The sequence below is a fragment of the Chinchilla lanigera genome, unplaced genomic scaffold, assembly GCF_000276665.1.
Source record: "Chinchilla lanigera isolate Chin_1 unplaced genomic scaffold, ChiLan1.0 scaffold00084, whole genome shotgun sequence".
NCBI lineage: Eukaryota > Metazoa > Chordata > Mammalia > Rodentia > Chinchillidae > Chinchilla > Chinchilla lanigera.
Window position 1 is genome coordinate 9134937 of NW_004955485.1, and position 19263 is coordinate 9154199.

Sequence of the window (19263 nt, forward strand, 5' to 3'; positions counted from 1 at the left end):
CCGCCCCCCGACACTGGAGGGGCACTGTCAGGCTCCGCCCCGGAAGCCGGCCCGCAGAACGCAATCGAGCCTGGCCTTTAGGGGCTTTCGAGCTGTGCGGACGGGACTCCCTGCAGGGGGTCCGGACTAGGCGGGCGAAGGGCGACGACCCTCATCCACGCGAGTCAGCAACTTCAGAAGGACGAGAAGCAAACTTCTCGCGAGCCCTCGGCACTCTCGCGAGAATCCGTACGAGAACCCTCGGCCAGCAGAACAGGAAAAGCCCGCGGGTTTTAAACCGGAAAAGGACAGGGCCCGCGGTCACCACTGGTTGCGGTGCGACGCGAACGGTCTGGAACCGCAGGCGGCCTCGGGAAACGCGGGAGCGGGCGTCTCGCGGCGCGGCCCGACAGCGCCGCCCGGGCGGAGGTGCCCAGCCCTAGCGGCGAGCGCCTGGAGGGCGAGGCCGCTGCCCCGAACTGAACAGAGGCAGCCCTGGACCCCGAGTGACGCGAGGCTGCTCGGACTCGAGGGTCTCCAACCGGCGGGCTCCAGGGCCTCGGCACTCCCGTGCCGGCTCCGTGCTGACCAGTCTTCCCGAGCTCGGGGCCTCCGGGAGTAGGGCCGTGCCGCGGATGGCGAGCCCGCCCCGCGACGGGCAGCGCAGTCGATTCTCAGCGAACAGTTGTGCGCTAAACGGGAAGGACTTGTCCTGAGAGTCAAAATGAAGTTTAACTTGGATTGTCCGAGTCGCCGATGGACACAGGACGGACAGGGAATGAGCGCCCTCTGGTGGTTTTGCAGCCGAGGGCCAGACTGTAGACACAAGATCACTACAAGGAAGCCGCCTTAACTACTGTTTATCTCGGTCTTTGTTTTTGTGGCCCTAGAACTTGAGCCAAGAGCCTCACACATGCTAGGCAAGTACTGTACCACTGAGCTGCCTCCCCAGCCTGACTGTAACTTTAAAAAAGTATGTAGACATTTTAGAAAGGAGTTGTTTACATGAAAACATGCTTTACTGGAAAGCAGAATTCGTTCCCAGATCCTTTTATCCGGTACTTTTTTTTTATTTTTATTTTTTAGGGGAGTACCAGGAATCGAACTCAGGACCTTGCGCTTGCCAGGTAGGCGCTTGTGCCACTGAGCCACATCCCTGGCCCCCTTATCTGGTACTTTATCCATCAGGGTTCCAAAACACCAGTAGCAGGTATATGTGGCATAAATAGTGAAGAAATAGCAAAGGATTTTGCATATCTCTGTGTTAGAAAAGCAGGGCACGGTGGCACAGGCCCGAAATCCCAGCACCTGGGAGGCAGAGGCAGGAAGATAACTGAGTTTGAGGCCAGCCTGAACTGTAGTGTGATCTTTCTCAAAAAACAGAGAGAGAGAGAAAGAGAAGGAAAAAAAGAAAGAAAGAAAGAAAAGAAAAAGATGTCCACTCGGGTTGAGTGGGTTTATCCTGTTGGGCCAAAGGAGAGATCTATGTAGTGTTGAGGTGGGAGCGCTGTACTGCAAGGAGAGAAGCCCTTGTACGTACACAAGGAGGCTGGATTCAGACGAACAGGGTGAAGTTAAAATTTGTTTTCCTTCCTTGCAAGTTATTGTACTAAAGAGGAAATGAGGTGTAGAATGTAGTTTGCTATCCAAATGTGAATCATAGCCCAAAGTTCATTTTCAGCCACCAATGAATGAATTAACTGAAATATAATAAAAAAAGAAAAAAGTCTCTTGATAAATGAACAATATAAGATGAAACATGGCAGAAAGAGTCAGTGTGGCCAGGCATTATGGTGCATACCTGTAACCCCAGCACTTGGGAGGCTGAGGCAGGAGGATCACTGCAAGTTTGAGGCCAGCCTGGGCTACATAGTTCAAGGCCAGTCTGAACTATATAGTGTGACTGTCTCAAAAACAAAAATAGAGTGTATAATTTAGCAAAACATTACTTGGGATGGCCCATACATCTTAAACTTTATTTCATTAGTCCTGTTTTGATATAGCTGGTGAAAATAGTGAAGTTGCAACTTTCAAGAAAAAATGAAATAAATGATCCATATTAACTTGTTAGAGATGGATACAGAGGAACTGTGGTTTCTGTGAATGTTAGAATCTGTTAAGATAGGCGTGGTGGTGTGTGCCTGTAATCCAGCACTGGGGAGGCTGGGACAGGAGGATTGTTGCAAGTTCGAGACCAGCATGGGCTATAAAGTGAGTTCCGGGCCAGCCTGAACTACATAGCGAGACCCTGTCTCAAAAAGAAAAAGAAGGAGGCTGGGGATTTCACAGCACCAGCCCAGCAAATGCAAGGTTGTGAGTTTGATTCCTGGTACGGGGGGGGGGGGGATCAGTTAAGCAAAAAGGCTTAACTGATAATTAAGGTGAAATACTTTATAGCTACCTACTATGAAAAACAGGTGAACTCAAAGTGAGAAATATGTGTAGAAAAATAAGGATAAGAGAAGTATACAGATACTGATCACATCTGTAAAAATACCATGTGTCACCAATAAGAGGAATTGGAATGAAGCTGAACAATGACTGAGTATAATGCTCATAACACTTTTTTGGTAAAATTATTTTTCATAATAAAAGAATAGAGCCTACTTTTTAAGGTAAATTAAGATTGAGATAAATGTAGAAAGTTGAGATAGCCAGGAAGGAAGATCATTATAATTCAGTTACAGATGTTACAAAGTTGTGTTATTCAGCTTTCTGTCACTGTGACAAAATACCTGAGAATAACAACTTGAAGAAAGGTTTATTTGGGCTCATGGTTTCAGAGGCTCAGTCCATGGTCACTTGACTCTTTTTTTGGGGGGGGCTGTGATGAGTGGAGAGGATAACAGAGGAAAGGTGCTCACCTCATGACAGCCAGAGGTGCCAGGTGTAAGACATAGCCCCCAAGATCATGCCCCTGTGACCCATTTCCGTTTGACTAGGCCTTACCTCCTAATCTACTATTGCGCTATGGATTAAACTAATCAATAGATTAATCACCAGTGAGGTTAGCATCCCATGAGCCAAACACAGCTGGTCCCTCCTCTGAACAGGGAGACATTTTTTCTTCCAAACCATAACGATGAAGGCTAGAACTGCCAGGTGCTGGCTCTGTAGGACCACCAGAGACAAGTTGAATGAGCTTTAACATGTTCATGACAGAGCCATAATTCACATGAGCTGTCTGGTAGCTCGGAGTTGAATTTATCACTTCTCCCAACTTGAACCACTGGTGGTACATATACGACAGTCCCATGGGGACAGGGGGTCTTTAATTACAATAATGCAAAGGAAGGCCCTGACTTAGCAGACCAGATGTCCTTACATTACGTTCCTTGAGGAAGCCATTAAAATGGTATAAAAAGGTGTAATACAGCTAATATGTAGTATAGTAGTTGTAAATGCATATTGCATACACCAGCATGCTGGGTATGGTGGCATATGTCTGTAATCACAGCATTCAAGAGGCTGAGATAGGAGGATCACTCTGAGTTTGAGGCCAGCCTGGGATATGTAATTAGTTCAAGGTCAGCCTGAATTATAGCCTGTCTCCCCCCACAAAAAAAAAAATTAAAAAAAAATATAATCAGCAATGGGATAAGATTTCCATGTTAAAAAATTTGGAGAGTTAATTTTCTTTTGGTTCTGGGAATTGAACTCGAGCTCTTGCACTTGCCAAGCAAGTGCTTGTGCCACTGAGCTATGTCCCCAGACCTGGAGAGCTAATTATTGATAAACTACTCACAAATACAAATTTCTTTTAACTTCATGAAATAAATTTGTTGATTATTTTAATTGGTATGACTACTATTAATATTTATATTTTGGTAGTAATTATTCAGATTCAAGCAACTAACTACATTGGCCATTTATAGACTTTTTATTAATTTTGTTACTAAAAAGACCAATAAAAGTGATTAGATTTCCTTGTACCAGTGGTATAAGCTGCCCAGTAGGACAGTCACGTCTGTACCACTCTTCAAGCCAGCAGGGACAGGGTAAACCATCCAGCAGAAGGCAGGATATTAATGTCTTCAGTTCACCATTCTCCCTGTATCTCAGAAGGCCATGTCTGTGCCTTCCCCACATCCTGCCCATACTACCCCATCCACCTTTGAGATGGGCACTGTAGCTTCATCTAGCCTGATGACAGATTTCTGTAAAGACAAATGTAGAAAGGATATTTAAAGCATTCTGTACATAACACCCTACATTTGTTGCTCTACTTTTAACTTTTTAACCGCAAAGTATAACAGAGAAGCAGAGAAATGAGCACAATCGATATATAGTTCATCTAATTACTACAAAATGAATACTCACAGGATCCACATCCAGGTCAAGTAGAACATTGCTAACAATTCCAGAAACCCCATCATACACCCCAATTATTATCCCTTCTCTTGCCCTAAATAACCACTTCTAATTGTATAATGTGACCCTTCATGCACACGTGTGTATGTTTGTGTGTGTGTGTTACTAGTGATCAAACCCAAAGCTTTCATCCCCGGCCTTTATTATTTATCTGTTTATTTATTTTTGAGACAAGGTTGCTGTGTGACACCAAGTAGCCCAGGCTGGGCTGGGATTTGCGATCCTCCTGCCTTACCCTTCCAGAGTACTTGCAATATTTGCATGACCACCACACCTGGCCTTTTACCTGGTTTGAACATTATATAAAGTCTTGTAATTTAGGATAATGTGGTCAGTTTTGCAAGGATTTCATACCTTGTATTGTCATTCTGGTTTTTTTTTTGAGACAAGGTTTCACTATATATTTCAAGCTGGCCTCAAACTCACAATCCTCCTGCCTCAACCTCCCAAGTGCTAGAATTACAGGTGTGCACAACAGCAGGCTCCCCTTAGGTTTTTTGTGTTTATTTTGCTTTTTGTGTTTTTTGAGACAGGGTCTCACTGTGTAGTTCAGGCTGCCTTGAATTCACTTTGTATCCCAGGTTGGCCTCAAACTCACAGCAATCCTCCTGCCTCAGTTTCCCAAGTGCTGGGATTACAGGCATGCACCACCATGCCCGGCCCTCCTTTAAGAAACTTTTTATTGAAATAATTTTAGACTTGCATAGAAGTGGCAACAATAACACAGGAAATTCCCATGAGCCCTTCCCTGAGCCTTCCTCAGTGATGACATATTGTATAACTACACTATAATTACCAAAACCAGTAAGTTGAATTACTGTAATATTCTTAGCTGAACTATGAATTTAGTGATATTTGACCAGTTTTTACATCACACATGTGTGTGTTTAGCTGAAATGTCATCACAAGGTTAGATCTGTGTAACCATGGAGTGAGAGATAGTCCTTTGGAAGACTGAAACTGATGCCAAGAGAAAGGTCAGTAGAATCGATGGTAGGCACCGTGTCATTAGTATAGGAGTTGTTTTTAAACTGTTATTATCAAAAGTCGACGATAGGAAAGGCTACTGGTTGCTGTAGCTGCAATCTGTGCACTGTACCTACCTGTTGGGGAGCCTGTGGCCGTGGGCAGAGTCCCAGGACCACTGGTGGAAATCCACTTTTCATTGTGCCACACTCAGTAAGAACAATCTGGTCCCATGTTGCATCCACTTCTTACTTGAATACAATTTCTATAGGGAAGGCCCAGGGGATAGTCTTTGCCTTCACCTCTGTAGGATTTTTCATTCCTTCCACTGGATTCCCAGATCCCTATCTCCTGCCCACAACTCTCACCTGAACATCACTCTAGTATACTCAAGCTAATTAATTCATCCTAATAGTTTCTTCCCAGAAGCCCGGGAAGGTGGCCACAAAAGGCTCCAGTCGGCATCATACCTCTAGCTCCCAGAAAAATCATCAACGTATCAAATCTCAGAGAAATCTTTTATTGGCTCTGCTTGGGTGAGTTAATCGTGTGGCCAAGGAGTGGCCACCTTGGACCACCAATCTCCTGTCTGATGCAGTTAGTGCCCCACCCCCTTGCTCTCAGCTTGAACTTAAGGATGCTTCAGGTGGCTCCTGTCTGATCTCATGAGTCTCTCTTCCTGACAGAATTCTCTGGTGCCCCGAAGGAGCTCTTGGCTGGCATTCAGGACAGCCTAGTGAGGCCACTAAAGTAGCCCAGGAAACCCCATCAATGGAGGGACAAAGTTGGAGGATAAATATCTTTGTTTCCCTTCCTTTACCTGATTGAGTGATTGATTGATTTTTGTACTGGGAATCAAACTCAGAACCTCACACTTGCCAGGCAAGCACTGTGCCACCGAGCTAAATCCCCAGCCCTTGTTTCGCTCCCTTTAATTGAGGTGTTTCTGAGGTACATTTTAGAGTCCTGCAGAAGGCCTCCAATGAGATTGTCCTCAATGGTAACCCATTCATTAGTGCACCTTTTATTGGTTTTCCTCCCCTCTCATTTCCTTCTCCTCATGTGTTCCCTGGGATAAACTCCCAAAGAACCTAGTAGCACCCAAACTCTTCCCTCAGGGAGGGAGCACCAAGGTGAAGGAGTGTTGAGCAGCAGAGAAAGAGCCTCTCGAGAGTCGCCATCCAGATGCTGGGATACAGCAACGTGAGGAGGACAGGAAGGAGCAAAGGAAGGACCTGAAGCTTGAATTGAAGCCCAGGGAGAGAATGAAGAGAGAAAGTTCAATGAAGAAGGAGGAAGTAGCTGGCAGTGCCTCTCCCTGAGAAAGGACCACTGTGAGAGAGAAGTGGTTCACCTGTGGATACATGGTAACTGCTGGTGACTCCAGAGGCCTCCACAGAGAGACACAGCAGTGGAAATGTGCCGTGGATATGAAGGACTGCACTAGTGGGTGCTGAGGGCTCAGTTGTCCTGTGTGGGACAGTGTTTGGCCAGGAGCCATCTTGGAGAGGGGCCAGCTGAACCCAGAACTCAGAGCTGCCCCTGGCTCCATATAGCAGCTCCCAGCGGGGCTCAGGCCAGAGAAGATGTGCTGATGGCTGCAGGCCAAAGAAATCTGACCTCAGCCAGAAGGTGCAGGCTCACTGAGATTATCCACTACCCTGCAATAAAGCTACTGCTGGCTTGCTGGGATGGATCAGCATGGATCTGGACTGTTGTTTCCACATGTTTACCAGTCACAGCAGAGACAAACCTGGAAGTGGACTTTCTTCTTTACTTTTTCTCTCTTTTGTTCGTTTTTGTTGTGGTTTTGTTTTTATTTTTTTTTCTCCTTCATTGTTTGATCTTGTTTTTACGTGAATATGAATGTGGTTTCTAGCCATTTGTCATTGTGATTCTGTTCTTCTTCTTATCTCTTCCTTCTCTCTTTCCCTCCAGTCTTCTGCACCAGTTTCCCAAAGTTAGCATGATCCCCCACTGTCTTCCAGCCTTACTTCTAATCTCTTCCTCTTCTTCCACTTTTCTGTTTTCTCCCTAGCCTATTTTAGATTTTAATCCGTGAGGGCAAAATTGACGTATTATGGACTTATATACTGCATATAATTTTCTGGTTTATTTTTTATTTTGTTTTATAACCACAAATCTAGTTCATATTGTTAAAGGTGGCAAAATAATGGTTAGCTCAGTTTGTCTTTCTCTAGGTGGTGTTTGATGCTATTGTCATTGCTGATGGTACCACTATAGCAAAAGAGACGTAATTGTTCTAAACAGCTGTCCTTCCTGGTATTTCAAGACTGAGATTGACTAAGGGTCAGAGAAAATACTGTGGGCCAGTGCCAAAGAACCAGGGGCTGGACGAAATGTGCAGCAATTTCTCATCCTCAACAAATTGAAGATGTAAGATCTTGCAACAGACTCAAAAACCAGCTATACCTGGAAGATACCTCAGAGAAGTAATATTATGGTTTGTGTCTGGATGTGCCCCCAAAGCCTCATGCAGTCGTGGGGCAGGCTTTTAGAGTTTATGATTATCTATGATCCAATGCTAGGATCATGGGTGTGAGTGCTACACTCACCCTGGGGCAGATAGTTTGCATATGTAAGGGAGAAAAAGAGGTTACTTGCTAACACTCATCTCTTTTGCTCTTGTTGCTTTTGCTATCTTCTGCCACCATGAACTGTTGCCCTCTGCCATGTGCCACTCTGCCTTGAAGCCAGCCAAGTATAAACTGAAATCTCTACAAACAGTGAGCTAAATAAGCCTTTCCTTCCTTAATTTTGGGCATCAGGTATTTTGTCTCAGCAACAAGAGAAAAGTAACCAAGACAAATAGTCATTTCCTAAGAGCTGTAAATACTAGCAATAAAGCAACCCACCATCGGCAATTTACAGGCATCACCCCAGGAATTAAACTAAAAAAAAAAAAAAAAAGAAAAGAAAATGAGAAGATATTTAAACAAGATGCAATCCCGGACATCCAATTCACCAAAGGCAAACCCAGAAGGCAATGAGGTGGGACAATCCAAAAGCTACCCACCTTGCCTCTCTGAAATGGTAACAACAAAGCAATTGAATGAAGCTGTAGAAAAAAATCAAATCAGAAATAATTTTTCAGATAAGTGCAGAGATGATGTCCACATCTTAGTGACTCTAGAACAGATACAGACAAAATATAGAGGAGTTTAAGAAAATTGTGGAAGCCATGAATGCTCAACATGGGAAAGAAATGGAATCCATAAGGCAGATTCAAGCAGATATCCAGAAGAATAAAAACTCCATTGAAAGTATACATGCAGATTAAGCCAATGTGAGGACAGTATCTCATATAGAAGACAAGCTTGTGGTTAGCAATCATGAAACAAAAGATTTCTTAAAAACAGTGAGAGACCATGAGAAATCAATACAGCAGTTGCTAGATGAGGCCAAGAAGAATAATGTAAGATTGATTGGAGTCAATGAAAAAACAGCAGATAGTACAAATGATATTTAGAAAATCTGTTCACAGATGTCATGGCAGAAAACTTCCCTGGTAGAAAAAAAATTTGACATATAGTGAGGCATATAGAACTCCAATTAGCCATGAACAAAAAAAATCTACAGCTGGGTGTATCATAATCAAGATTTCAGAAATTCAACAATAGAATCTTAAAAACTGTCAGGAAAAAGAAACAAATCACCTATAGAGGAAAGCCCATCAGAACCACAGCTGACTTCTCAGCATAAACCCTCAAGTCAAGCAGAGCTTAGAGTGAAATATTTCAAACTCTAAAGGAAAACAACCTTCAACCCAGATTGACGTACTCTGCAAAACTATCTTTCAAAACTGATGGAGTAATAAGATACTTCCATGACAGAAAACACCTGAGGAGATTTATGACCACCAAACCAGCACTCCAGATTTTTGCCTCAGATCTGCTTTTTGGAGAACCAAAATTAAGACATTCTCTGTAAAAGGCCACCTTCCTGAGAGCCCTATTAATACTATAGAGCTGAGTGTGGTGGTGCATGCCTGTAATCCCAGCATGCCGGAGGCTGAGGCAGGAGGATCATTGTGAATTCGAGGCCAGCCTGAATAAGTGAGTTCAAGGCCAGCCTGAACTGCATAGTGAGGCCCCATCTCAAAAAGACAAAAAAACAAACAAAACAAAACAAAAAAATACTATAGAGACCAGGAAAAAATTGGATTCTAAACTACACCTGTTTGTGACAATGTCCTTGTTTACATTCCAGTTTTAAGCTTTGCTTTTAAGACATAACAAAGTCTAATACTGGCTTCTGCAGAGAGTGGGAAATAAATTAACACTCAAGTCTTCTTTGAGCTGACCAGTTGCTGAAACCAAGTGTAATGGTTAATCTCGATTGTCTGCTTGACTGGCCTGAGAGATGCCTAGGAGATTAATAAAGCACATCTGGGTATGTCTGCATGGGTCATGGCACCTTCCTATGGAGCTCTTCCCTTCTTCTCACTTCTCAGATGTCATAAACTGAGCAGCTTTCCTCTGCGATGTCCTTTCCTTGCCATGCCATGTTTTTTCCTTGGAACCAGTCAACCATGGAGTGACACCTCTGAAACCATGAGTTACAAGAAATCTCTCTTCATTTACCTTGTGGGTGTTAGATATTTTGTCCCATCGATGGAAAGCTGACCAATACAAAAAACTGGTACTGGAGAAGTGAGATTATTCCTGTGGCTCAGGAGCCTTTGGAATGTATTTGTGGGAGGCATTTGGAAAGATTTGGAGATGCCAACTAGAGAAAACTTGTAAGCATGGATTGATGGGAAATTCTGGTGGGAGCTCAGAAGACCAGATTGCTAATAGAAATGTAGCCAGTAAAGACTGTGCTCATGAGGTTTCAGATGGGAATCAGGACTCTGTTGGGAGCTGGACTAGAGGTCATGCAGATCACATTCCGGCAAAGAACTTGTCTACATTTTATCCATGCCCTAAAACTTCCCATGAGGCTGAACTTAAGACCAAAAGCCTAATTGATCTGGCAGAGACAATCTCAAGGCAGCCTAGTATTCATGCTATGGCCATGGCTGCTTTTTAGCCAGATGTATAGTGAGAATTTGGAGTAAAAAGCAGAGGCAAGACATTTGAAAAATTTGCAGTTTGTACAGAAAAGAAGAATGTGTAAGTTTGAAACCAAAGAAAATATGGTTGCTGAAGAAATTAGTGCCATTAAAAAGTAACCAAGTACTTTGCACCAAGACAAAGAAGATTGATGGCTTATGGGCACCTCAAGAATCAGCAAGGTCCCACCGTTGCAGGCTCAATGGTGTAAAAGCATAAACTCTTTTCAGTGACTTTACATTGAGGAAAAGTCTCCAGCATACCCTTTCATGGTCAGGGGGCTAAGGAACTGTTTTCCTTTATTCAGCTAGCTAGACACTCAGATGCCACTGCAGCCATGGTCCAAGGGGGCCCAGTTACTACTCACACTGGTGGCAGGCTTTGGTATCAGCCATGTGATGCTGATTTTTCAGGCATGAAACATACAAGAATTACAGGGTCATAGAGGATTTAACCTATATTTCAGAGGAAGGTCTTGGAGGCCAGGCAGTATGTGACAAGGTTGAAGTCCCTGCCCAGAGCTCCTGAGAGTGTGATGCATGAAGCTGTCAGAGTAAGGCCACTGCACTGGAGACCCTAGGAATGAGTCAGGAATGTAAACCATCTGTCCACTTCACACAGCAGAGCCATGTGGGCTGCAAACAGCAAAACCAGAGGGACAGAGATGCCCAATCTGCTGAAACTTACATCTCATGCCCATGTGTCCTGGATGCTGGACATAAAGGTACCAAAGTTTATGTTTGCCCTGTTGGATTTTGGTCTTTCTTTAGTCCTGTTCTTTCCATTCCCTTATTCCTCCTCTTTGGTGTGTGAATGTTTACTCTGCACCATTGTGTCTTAGGATTACTTAACTTGTTTTTTTTATTTTTATAGGGATTCATAGCTAAAAGTGTGCCTTGAGCCTCAGAGGAGACTTTGGATTTATACTTCTTCCCCCCAGTACTGGGGATCAAATACAAGACCTCTTCACTGAGGTACAGCCCCAGACTCTTTATTTTTATTTAAGATAAGTTCTTTTTTCAAGTCACTAAATTGCCCAGGCTGTGCTCAAACTTCTCCTTCAGCCTCCCAGAGTACTGATATTACAAGGATTGCACTTTCGAGCAATGCTGGAACTGATGTGACTTAGGGGAAGAAATTAGTGTGTCTTCAGTAGAACACAGGACAGTTACATTTAGGTGGAATTATGACCTTGTTATTGGCTCTACTTGGAGATTAAGGAGATGTATTTAGGTGTTAAAGTGGACTGATTTTCTGCTTGATTGGCTTGAGAGATGCCTAGATTAATAAAGCACACACCTGGGTGTGTAAGGGAGCATTATAGGGCATGATCTTTGTAACTATATCTGGTTCCGAGCACCTTCCTCGGGGGGACCCTTGCCTTGCTCTGTTTCCCAAAAGCCATGAGTTGAGGAGCTTTCCTCTGTTCTGTTCTTTGCCATGATTTCTCTGCCTTGGAGCCAGCCAACCATGAACTAAAACCATGAGCCTCTCCTCCTTTGAGCTGCAGGTGTCAGATATTTTGTCCCAGCAACAGAGAGCTGACCAGTACACCAAGGAACAGCCTGGTAAGTGCATCCTCAGAACTCCAAGCAAAAAATGGCCAATACCTTCTCAATGGCTAAGAGAAAAGAAATAAGGACAACTGCGTAGTTATCCATCACCCACAGACTGCTTGGCTTTTCAGCTCCCAAACCACAGGGAAAGTGTTGGGTCCCGGCAGAGCATCAAAATATGACAAGTAGAATGCTGAGTCTGGTCAAAAGTTCCTAATCCTTCCATGTCAACACGTGCAACCTCACAAAACCCCAGAGTCCTTCACGCCTTTCTGTCATGTTCCCCAAGAACAAGGCACGAGAGAGAAGAAACAAAGCGTGGTGATGTGCAGCAAAGAAGAACCACGTGCAGCAACCCTCCTGCTGGCTTTGTCCTTGACTGGGGGATGACATGGGGGACTTGCTAAGTAGAATCATACTGAAGTGGATGAGCTCAATAGGACTGTAGAAATATGGGTAAAATTAGGGATTGAGACGCCCTGGGTCCTGGGACTTGATTTGCTGTCACACTGCCCTCTCCAACATTTAAGAGAATTTGTATTATCACGAGACGGCTGTGCCCAGGTCTTGGGGTTCTGGAGCCGCCACACACTAACGCTGGTTCAGTCGCCAGGCAGTCTGAGCGGAGCAGCACCCGCAGCAGACAGCAACTGAAGAGGCCCCACGGCCTAGCAGGGGCCTTCTAGAAGTTTTTCTTTTGACTTTGATCTCCAGGCTTCCTAGTCCCAGCTTTGCCAGCAGCCATGACCCATCTGAACTTCAGTTTCTTCTCAGAAACAATGGTGAATTCAGTCTTCAGATATGTAGCATTTCACACAGGGTTTTACAGCTTTGCCTTAATTGCCAATGTTTAAACACTGGGAACTTGTGTATAAAAATCCAAAGATCTGGGGTCAGAATTGTCAGGCAAAGATATTCAGGGAGGTCCTGAGAAGCACTGCCAGCTAGTGCTGAGCCAGGGAAGTGGAAAAACAGAGCTATTATGTGACTGCTGAGTCTGCCAGATTGTTTTGAAAACAAATAACAAACAAAAAAGGAGTAGGTTTCATCCAACAACAACTGGAGGTGAGCCCTGGCTGCTGTTTGGATAGGTCTGGTCCTCTCCACACTCGCTTCCTGGTCTTCTTCCCACATCTAAGAGTCCAAAGCTGCCCCGTAGCCTTAGAATTTACGTCCTTGAAGGAGATGTTCCCTGCAGCTCTCACATGCTGTAATAACAGCTAGCGCTTACCCCATGTTACAGTGTGCCAGGCGCTGTGGTCAGCAATTACATACATCACCTTCTTTCAGACTTAAGAAATCTGCAGGGTAGGATTGAGAAAGCTGAGGCTCAGAACTCTGGGTAAGTTTGCCCAGTGTCATATCACACAGTAAGCAGCAGAGCTAAGACTTAAACCTGGGGCTGTGTAGGTCCAGGCCGTGACTATAACCACCACGGCGTCCCAACACCAGTGCGGTGTGGTACCTTTGCCAGCCTAACTTCGTTGCAGCTGGAGTCAAAAGTGCAGCAGGTGCTTCATAAACGCAAATGCCCCCGCATCTGGGAGCCAAGCTGCTGCAATGCAGGGCAGCAAGGAGTGCCCAGATGGCAGAAGATTAGGAGGCGGGGAGGAAGGGGGAGCATCGTAGGCCACAGCACCAGGCGCCTCTGGCCAAAGAGCTTGGTGTCAAGAGCAAACACGAAGAGCTTGTTCGTGTGGGGTGGCGCATGGTGGAGGTCTGCCTAGCACAGGCAAGGCCGTGGGTTTGATCCACAGCAGAGCAATGGAGTGTGAGGAGAGAGGAGAGCTGAGCGAGGGGGCCTGTGTGAGGGCGTGGAGGCAGGTTGGGTCCTTGGAAGGCCAGGAGGTTTGAGGAGCTTTGGAGAGAAACTCCAGCTCTCCCCAGTGGCAGTGAGAGAAGTTACAGCTAATGCCTGAGCTGGAGGCATTGGCAGGAACTTTCCTGGCTGTGTGTGTGTGTGTGTGTGTGTATCTGCGTCTGTTAGGGAACCAGGTGGCCCTCTGAGCTGAGCCATGGGGCCCAGCCCTCCCCGTTCTTATCCGCTCCTCGCCTGAGTGCCTGTCTGTGGGGACACCCAGGTCCTCTGTGCGAGGCTGCCCAGCCATCTCGCAGGGGAAGGTAGGCCAGGGAAAAGCCCCACGGCCGCACTGTGCTCGTCATCCAGGTGAGAAGGGAAGGAGAGAAGGGCTCCTGTTGGCGCGCGACTGCGGGACCCTGGGGGGGTCCAAAGGCGGGAGCCTCGGCTGGGGTCCGCCCTGGAGGCCTGGGGCGCCCCCTGGCGGCACCGAGGGCACTCGGCACGGTGGGCGCCGGGCGGGAGGCGGGATGAGCCGGCTTCCACCTGCGCCCGGGCGATTCCTCCGCCTAAGGGAGGAAAGCCAGAGTCCGAGGCAGGTCGGATTCCCATCCAGCTCCCTTCTCACAGGAGGCGGCCCATTATCCGGCGTCGTTAAAGAGCAATTAGATGGAAATTAAGCCGAGAACAAGTATTGATTATCTCATTAAGGCCGGGGGAGCCCGTTCTGTTGGGGAGAGTTTACCGCCGCTCACCCCATTATCTGCAAGGTGAAAGCCTGCGGTCATCAAAATCCACTGACTATCGATCTGGCCCCCCGCCCCGTGAGTGGGTTCTAGGGAGGTGACGTCAGGAGTGCGCTGGGTGAAGACCTTAGCCCTCTGCTCTCAGTGCATTCTTTTCACACCCTTCCTTTCTTCAGCTTATGGTTCCAAATTCCTGCTTTTCCCTGAGGCCACTGGGGCAGAGGTGGAGGGAGAGGGGACGCCCCTAGTTTTGCATGCAACGAACACTGACCAGTTTGTTTTGCATTTTAAGGAGATAGGGCTTCCTATATTCCCCAGACTGGTCTGAAACTTCTGGGTTCACGATATCCTCCTGCCTCAGCCTCCTGAGTAGCTGGGACTAAAGGCTGGCTTCATCATGGCCATGCCCGAGTAGAGACTTCATGGAAAGAATGTTCTCCTGTTAACACAGGATAGGGAGGATCCCTGGCCCCAAAGCCCCGGACCAGAAGGAGGGGGAAGGCTTGATTCTGGGTCACTACCATCACCAAAGGGAGAGCGATACCTGGGACCATCCTGCCGAGGTCAGAGGGGCTTCCTCAGGGCCCTAGGCGGCGTGGCGGAAGTCCGTGCCCTGGAGGGCGAGCTGTCTCCATGTCGGCTGTGCTTGTAGCTGACCGGCTGACCTCAAGCAAGTCATTTGCTTCCGCAGGCCCTGAAGTCTTCAAAAGGATAGCATTGGAAGAAGCCTGAGGTTCCTGGGCCCTCAGCTGCCAGAAACTGCCCAAGGGCCGGGTCTGGGCTGCCAGGCGCTGCCGAGGCGGCTCTGTGGCTGCCCGGCCGCCTTGAGCGCCCCGGCCTCCAGGGCGAGAAAACGCCGAAGACTGCAGAAACAGGCTGCGACCGTGAGGGAAGCCAGCGCTCGGGCCGTGGGGGCAGGCCTGGGGCACACTTACTGAAGGTGCGCCGGAGCCCGAGGCGAGCACACCCGCGGCCTCCTCCCGCCCAGTCCCGGGCGCAGAGGAAGCTCGGCCATGTGATGGCACCAGCACCGGTGACCGGTGTCGGGATACCTATGTCCTGAAAACCACGCCGGGAGCAGGAGAGGGTCCGGGAGCACTGGGCCGGGGCGGGACATCCCGTTTGCCATCCCGTGAGGGAGCTCCTTGGAGAGCTGGGAGGGCCCCTGTAAGCCGCGCTTCCGAGAGCCTCGGGGCGGGAAGGGGCGGCAGGTGGTGCGCCGGCCGGCCGGTCTTCTGGGCCCGCTCCCTGCCCCAGCCCGGCGACTATTAATCTTGGCTGCTGCTCCCGCGTCCTAATTGGGAGGCGGGGGGAGCGCCAGTCCGCCTAAAGGTGGAAGCGGCTAATGGGCCTCTCCATCACCGCCAGCAGCGCCCCGGCGGAGCGGAGGGCGCGGAGCAGGTGGACGCGGAGCCGGCCCTTAATGGCCGCGGGTGCTGCGGGCGGCGAGGAGTTGGGGGAGGAGGCGCTTCCAGGTGAGGGGAAAGGGGCGCCCCTTACCTGAGGAGGCTCTGGGGGCGCAGTCTGGGGTGAGTGGGAAGGGTGCCGGCTCAGATCTGCGTGAGGGATCTTCCGGCGGAGGTGACCGGAGTCGGCGCGATGGAGGCGCGACCCGACGGCCGGCCGCCCTGGGGTACGCGGGACTGCGCGCAGATCCGAGGCCCGGCTCCCTGCTCACGCATTAAAGACGCAGAGACAAACACGAAGACAATTTTTTTTTTTTTTTTTCTTTTTTGAGACAGGGTCTTGCTGTGCAGTTCAGGCTGGCCTTGAGTTTACTTTGTAGCCCAGGCTGGTCTCGAACTCGCAACGATCCTCCTGCCTCAGCCTCCCGAGTGCTGGGATTACAGGCGTGTGCCACCACGCCCGGCGCGAAGACAAATTTTTAAACCCGAGCAAGAAGATATCGGGAGACGGCGTGGGCGCGGGAGAAGATGACCTGCCAAGCTCGGGCCTAACCGTGCAGGGAGCGGCGCTGGAGCGGAGGAGCTCCCGGGTCTCCTCCGCGCCCCTCTCCCGCCCGGCTCCCCGGGGACGCTGCGCGCCTCCCGCCTCTAGCCGATCCGAAATATATTGTATTCTCACCTAATCCTGTTCAATTACAGCATAATAAAACACATAATAAAAACCTAATTCATTTTTCTCCCGCCCCCACCCCATCTCCCGGCATCTTCTTGCTCGGGATTAAAAATTTGTCTTCGTGTTCTTGGCACCGCGGTCCGGAGCCTCCGCATCTTTAATGCATGAGCGGGGAGCCGGGACGGTACCCACGGGCAAGGCGGGGCGGGCGCAGCCTTCGCCCTTCCCGGGTGATGCCCTCGCTCCAAGGCCCCTGGACAGAGCTGCGGGGTGGCGCTTCTGTCCGGTCCAGCAGGCCCATGTGGCCTCCAGGGGGCGCAGCGCCCAGCGGGACTCCGGATCAAGCTTGCCCGAGAGATGGCTGACCCGGCTGACCCGGCTGACCCGAGGCAACCCACCCAGAGATGCAGGGGTGGGCAAGGAGGGCCCCTCTGTCCTCCCCTCTGTCCTCCCCTCTGTCCTCTCCTTTGCTGTGACCGCCCAGCTGGCCTGGCCAGTGACGCTCTGACTTCAAGACTTCCACCCTCACCCTGCCCCTCTGCCCGTCCCTATGGGCTCCAAACAACTCCAGACCGTGGACTAAGGTGAGGACGTCCTAGCAGGAATTAGGAACCCACGAAGGGGCTGGGGCCGCAGCTCCTCGACAGAGCACTTGACTAGCGTGCAGTGCGGCCTGGGTTCATCCCCAGCCCTCAAACAAGAAGAAAGAATCCTGTAAGAGAAAATTTCCTAGAAAGACAGGCTAGCCGGTGAGTTCACATGTCTGAGACCCAAACACCACCCTCGGGATCCTCTTCAATCACTTCATCTCTTTTGTTCATTTAGGACAGAGGCTCTCGAACTTTCTAAATGCATGGAATATTTTACGGGATTTTCCCCACTGGCATACTACGTCAAAAGAAACATTTAACTGGGTGCAGTGCACATATGTAGTCCCAGCTACCAGGAAGGCTGAGGCAGGAGGATTGCAAGTTTGAGGCCAACCTGGGCCACTGAGCAAGACCCTGTGTCAGTTAAAAATAAATAAAAAAGGAGCTAAGGACATCGCTCAGCAGTAGGACGCCATTAGATTTAATCCCTAGTACTAAGGGCTGTAGCTATGGCTCAGATAGAGCCCTTGCCTAGCATGTGTGAGGCCCTGGGTTTAACCCCCAATACCATAAAAAATTGTCTATTTATCACCGGTACTGCAGATTTTTTTTTTATTTCATTACTTTTTAAAAAAGTTTCATTCTCAAATCCAGTTGCTAATGTTTACGCCTGTTGGGCTCTGCATAGCTTCAGATTCTTAGAGTCACCTGAGACCCTGCCACCCGCACTTCCTGTTTTGCACTGGCTTTTGTTCTTGCTTCTCACCACAGCAGTCATCACAAGCCCAGTTCTGCAAAGATGGACGTGTAGTGCAGGCCGGGCTAACGCTGGGTCTCAGCTACTCCATGCAGGGTCCAGCAGACGTCGAGCGTCAGCAGCCTTGTGAGCTCATGGTTGCATTCCGGGTGACTCGGGACACAATTCGGAAACAGAAGGTTGAGGGAACCTACCCGTTCTTGTGTATGAAGCCTCCTTAAGCAGTGCGGAAAGCCTGAGACAACTGAACAGAGGTCCCCTGATTTAGACAAAGGAACAGAAGCTGAATCTTATCCGAAACGCAGGGTCAGCTCTCGGCCGTGCAGTCTGACAGCCCAGGGCTGAGGGGCAGGCAGCCAGCTTGCAGAAATGGGCACCAAGAGAAATTCCCAGCAGTGATGTGCAAGCCCAGCGGGGTGAGCCCGACTCCGCAGAAGGCCTGAAAATCACAGGAAGTGATGCTTCCAGGCATGTCGCACAGTGATGTTTTAGGTCACACCACCGATACCTGGCACTGCCCCCTGGCACCACCATCCCACTCCACTGTCCTGTGGTGTCCTGGCCAGGAAACCTTAGCACCAAGGCCCAAACAACCCAGCTCCGGGCCACTGTGTAGGAACTAGACCACAATAAGGCACAGAGCCGGGCATAGTGACACACGCCTGTAATCCCGGCACGTGGGAGGCTGAGGCAGGAGGATCCTTGTGAGTTTGAGACCAACCTGGGCTACAAAATGAGCTCAAGGCCAAACTGAACTGCAGAGCTAGACCCTGTCTCAAAAAAGAAAGAAAGAAAGAAAGAAAAAAAAACAGAAACAAACAATAACGCACAAGCATCTCCCCTCCAGCAAGCCCTAAGTGATGGCCGTTTGGAGCCAGCCCTAAGAAGGTGCAGAGGCATTGGCATGTGCTGGAAGCACATAGCAACAGTCTTGGAGAGAGTGGTCCTGACTCCGTACAGAACGTCTTCCCCACACTTCCCCTGCCTTCGGAACTGCTAGAAAGACACTGCAAAGGCGTGGTGGCTCAGCCTGTGACACACACACCCCCAGCCCCAGAGAAGGAGAGAGGCCTCGGTATCTGTCGCGCCTGGGCTGCGATGTCCCAGCGGATGGGAAGTTACTTCAGATGAGCAGTTACTTTGTTCACCAACCGCCTACATCTACCCAGAGCCAGGCACGCACAGCGTTCAGTAAACGTTTCCTGAGCTGATGACAGTTGCAAAAATTAAGGCTTGGGACCCAGACGCCTCCCGAGATTCCTAGAAAACCTCATGGATATCCAGGCCAAAGTTGAAGGGGAGGACACAGGGCAGCTATTGGGTTTTTTTTGTTTGTTTGTTTGTTT